The 5,204-nt window shown below is 33.2% G+C and overlaps 1 long non-coding RNA gene across 1 annotated transcript; it reads right to left on the bottom strand.

The window, feature by feature from the left end:
* Positions 1 to 1,152: 1,152 nt before the first annotated feature.
* LOC149142593 (uncharacterized) lies at positions 1,153 to 1,857 on the bottom strand. The gene is made up of 4 exons (XR_016263995.1): positions 1,771 to 1,857; positions 1,538 to 1,681; positions 1,357 to 1,428; positions 1,153 to 1,243 (listed from the first exon to the last, which is right to left on the bottom strand). It is a non-coding gene; the product is annotated as an uncharacterized LOC149142593 (long non-coding RNA).
* Positions 1,858 to 5,204: the final 3,347 nt, after the last annotated feature.

Raw genomic sequence — 5,204 nt, forward strand, 5'->3', positions numbered from 1 at the left:
GTGTTATTTTACAATTTATATATTAACGAATATATATTATTTTCATTTTTATTTATGTTTTTATTATTTCTTTAATCTGTTTATTTATCTACTAACGAATATTTATTATTATTATTTATTTAATTGCTTATTTTTATTTTTTATTTTATTTAACTATCAACTTACATTTACCTTAGGTATATAAATGTTAGGTCTCCATTATAACTATTTCCCATTTAATAAAAAAATTTAATTGTTAAATTAATAAGGTAACCCCCTTCTAATATCATTTCTTCTATATATTTATAGGTATGGTCATTAACTATCTTCCTCTAAATAATCAATTTGACTTTTTGACTGTCCCTTGGTCAAATCTAGCTGTTGATCTACATAGCTATTGGAGGCCCTGCTCAGACTAATTAACTTGCAAAGATGGATCTGTTTCTTCAACTTGTCCTGACTACTATGAGCCACACTTGCTGGTTCTAAACGCGTCGACAAAGTTCTTTCTATATGTGATTTATGCCGAAACTCTTATTACAATTGTTATGGATCACAGAAGTCTCAATTTAACAAATGACACTTAATTTTACAATTAAAAAAAAAATCATATCCAATTGCAATAGACTGTCCTACTGTGAAGAGGAGGTCATCATCACCCTCCAAATAAAATTCTGTTACTACTATGTGCTATTCTAATAGCATATTCAAATTTATCTTGTTCACTTCCAATACAATGTTCAAGCCTACTCTTTACAGGATCTCAGAGTTTCAAAATTTGTAAACAAAATTTCAATAGAGTTTTGGTCGACCATTAATAGAATATTCAGATCTACTATGCAATATTCAAATCTATTATGAACTATTCTAATACCACATTCAAAACTACTCCTTGCAGGATTTCAAAATTTGGAAACAAAATCTCCATGGAATTTAGGATGACCAATAAGAACCTCTCCATGAGCACATGAGTACCCCACAACTTCGCCGCACCGCATAAAGGTTAGTGCAATTTCCTGTTGCGTTGTGGATAACCACATTGCTTCCCCACAACTTGGCCGCACAGGTTAGGGTTTCCTGCAAAGCTGAACCAGAAGCAGTACATACAGTTATTATTCTGCCTTTAAAATTATATATATGGGGATGGGGTTGAACTGCAAGCTATTATAAGCATTGGCATAGCTTAGCTTACCTCGGACCAGTAAACTGTGAGAAGGAGCAACTTGCGGGAACTGGGCCACTCAGATTGTTGTGTGGCAAATCTCTGTTCACAGAATACAATGTTATATTAACCAATAGATAACCTGGGCTTACTGACGATTATGATCATGAAAATGACGGTATAATTATCCCAGCTTTTGCTTTAAAAAAGCTTACAATACATGCAACGAAGAAATGGAAGTGAGCGCTGTGGGAATATTTCCAGACAACCGATTGTTATTCAAGCGCCTGCAACATAGAGAAAGGATTATTTATTAGCCGAGATGATCTTGAAATTGAAGTTAATAAGCCCAAGTTTGATGAGAGAATATTCAAGAGTATTGATGAGAGAATTTACAAGAAAGCAAGACTCGGCAGGCGCGAAAGAGAGGCAGGTATCTGTCCACTAAGATTGTTCTCATACAAATCAATACTGATCAAGCTTTTCATGTCTCCCAAGCTCTCTGGAATAGAACCACTCAGAGAGTTCTTCGGCATATACCTGCCATTCAATCAAGAACATTATTAACAGCCCTTTAACAAATAAATAATTGCATTTCAAGACGCAAAGATAATGAAATGCTTGCTTACAGGTATTGCAGAGGCGAGAGCTGAGATATATTGGGTCATAATGTTACACTCAGCTTTTTGCGTGGCAAATCTCTGCACAATATTAAGTGGCAAATCTCTGTTCATTAGACTAGAGAAAAAGTAAACGATGGAAAAACTATGTTGATGTCATAAATCCAATGCGAGGTCAAACGTACTTACAGCCTGATTACATGGCGGGAGGCATCGCATGTGACGTATAACCAAGTGCAAGGGTCTTCTATGTCCTCTTCCCACCTTGCTAAAACTTTATCCGGATCTTGCAAAGCGCTATTCACTGCCATTAACGCGTCGCGTCCCCTGTTTATCATCGGGCATAAATACACATTCACTTTGTTGCTCATTCAATAAAATTGCATTACCAAGTTCGAATTCGATACGATATCATAAAAATTCCTAAGAAAAAAAGAGATTCGGCACTATACATCTTTTATATATATATATATATAGGTTAAATATTTTTTTTTTTTTTTTTTTTCTTTCCATTTATTAATTTACATAAATTTAATTAATATAATATACAAAACTAAAAAATATATCCTTATTTAGTTTCTGATTTTATTTTAAAATCTTTTTTATAATTAGGATATTTAAAAATTAAATATTTTTTTTTTTTTTTTTAAATTCTTTTTAACAAAAATATATATCGAAAAATCAATTCTTAACATAAATATATATAAAAAAATCAATTAGTTTTTAATCAACTTCAAAATTTTCTTTTCTACTTATCTCAGCGTTTTAAACCATTAAAGAAAACATTGAAATTTTGAAATCTGAAAATTTCAGGTTGCCATTAGTTTCCATTTTACCTCTTATCTTGTTTCCATTGACATATATTTTGTCTAAATTTTAAAATCTTGGTAAATTTAGGTCGCCATTAGTTTCCATTTTATCTACTATCCTGCCTTTATTGGCATCACTTTCCATTTTACATTAGTTTCTTTTTACTGCTCTCTTGCCTCCATTAACGTCTATTTTCAGTTTAAAAATAATTACATTTACCATGGGAGACACTTGAGATTTTTTTGTTTATCTAATTAGAAAAATTAGGCTTGCATAGTAAGTAATACTAATCTGCAAAAAATACTCCAAGATATAATAGGAATAGTCTAATTAGAAATGCACGCTCTCACATTATGCAGCGATTCAATAGTAAGTAATAATAATATGCAAAAACAATAGTCAAGAAATAATAGGATGAGTATGATTAGGAATGCACACGATCACAAGGTAAAGCGAATATTAACCGGATCGAATTTTTATTGAACTATTCGAAATAGGAATCGAACTCACGAATTTCCATATTTTTTCCACTGATTCGAACGTAGTTGGTAACTATGGTTTATATAGCAGAATTTATAAACCGAGTCTGTTGGTTGCTCATAAAAATCGCAAAATACATATCATGGATAGAAGAATCTATAAACAAAACCTTCAGGATTTGCCATGGTTTGGACTGCAAGGATGCATGCTAAAAAAGAAAAAACGCAGGTTTGCACACGATCGAATCCATCTAGTTTCTCAAAAATAAATCACTTCAATATGAAATTAATGATAATAATGATAAACATCCATGAAAAACAATGTTGTTTATTAGACTTTAAGAAAGTAAGAGATTAATTGTGACTCTTTCATAACTAATGTGGTCTATCATACCTCAAGAAAGTAAGAGATTAATTGTGAATCTTTCATATTTTATTTCAATGAACAAAAAGAAGGGAAACTAACCATCCTTGAAGGGAAATAAGCATGCTTGCATGTTCCCTATCCCCTATCCCATTGTTGTTATTTATTGTTGGCTATATTATTTTATATAATTATGGTCTACCTTGACCATGCTATGGCCTAGTGGACCAAGATCTCAACATCCCTAGAGAGCCCAAAATTCCATAGAACCTCTATTAATATATATCTGTCATCCATGCCTCCCAAAATCAGGAGAGAATTTCAATGTGCTGAAAGGGGGAAGGTTTATTAGTGATGTTGAATTAGAGGAGGAGGTGGGAAGTTGGGCCCATTAAACTAGCAATACTAGCAATACCAAAACCTAGAAAGTTAGATGCATGCACATCATAGAGATTTATTGGAAACTAAAAACCATTATGGAAAATTTTATGGTGGACCACTGAAAAGCTCAGAAATTAGTGTGAGAGATGCCAATAGAGACTAGGAACCTCAATTATAGGAGTCACCATCTTAGCCAAGAAACTTGTAGATCTAGATTTCACAACTTGCATATCTAGACAATCAACTTATATTTCTAATAAAATCATCCATTCTTTCCTCGAATTGATCATACTTTTTTTCCCTTTGTTGTAGGGTTGTGTTAAAATACTTCGAAAAATGCTTACATTAGAATGTAGGCATATTTTGTTTGTTAGTGGTTATAGTTTGTTGAGATATTTTCTCGATAATATTTTTTTGTCTTACAAACTGTTGGATCTCATTACCACTATTTATGTGGCTTGTAATTTGACGTTGTAGTGAAGAATACATTTTTTTTTTTTTTTGTGTAATTTGTCTACCATGATTTTTCCTCCAATTTTCTTGTTGGTATCAGAGAAGGTTTGAACATGTCTCCCTCATGGGAGGGCTGAGGTGGACGAAAGAGATATGAGATTTGATGTTTTTGGCAGATAGATAGTTAGAGTATTCGTTTTGAAATTATTGCAGCACTGATATATTTTTTTTAATGTCTTGCTTGGCATGGTTGGAAGGAGTAGCAAAGAAGATTTATGTAAACTAATAGAAGCACACCAATGAATTTATAAGAACAAGTATTCAATAGATATTTAGTGTTGGGCATGGAATCCCCCCAAGTCATGTTTTGGGACTCAAAGCCCAAGTTTTGACTAAATTGTGCTGTAAATTTCCGCGAATTGTGGGCACGGGCGCGAAAAGTATGTTAGAGTCACAACATTGTCTGCCCTAGTTTTGTAATGTAATTTCGGCTTACCCATGGTCCACGGACAATGGGATTGTATAAATAGAGCGAGGCTCTAAGCGTAAAAGAGTGTGAAGTAGTAGAGAGAACAAAGAGTCTAAGTGACTAAGTGAAGTGTGTCTTGGGTCGTAGAGTATGAGAAGGCTCTTCATCTGAGTGCGCAGAGGCCTAGTAGTCCACAGTTGAGTGTGAGGACCCCTGCAGCTGACTGTGCAGGGTGGAGTCGAGTCTCTAACCAAGGAAAGAATTATTAAAGAAAATTTTTATCGTAATTCTGTGTATTTGTTCTTGGGTTAATGCATGTTTGATATAAATTGTGAAGATATTGTTTATTTATTGCGCGCACATGTATGAATGGTTTATATTGTTAAGTATAATTTAAAGCATGCAAGTAAGCTAAGATAATCAAATAACATTGGAATATCAGTGAAGTATTGGGTAATAATGCAGAAGCACAACGTTCAACCCTTGA

This window comes from Pinus tabuliformis, chromosome X (assembly GCF_031772625.1).
Source record: "Pinus tabuliformis cultivar Carrire ecotype Pingquan chromosome X, CPIR1, whole genome shotgun sequence".
In the NCBI taxonomy this organism is placed as follows: Eukaryota; Viridiplantae; Streptophyta; class Pinopsida; order Pinales; family Pinaceae; genus Pinus; species Pinus tabuliformis.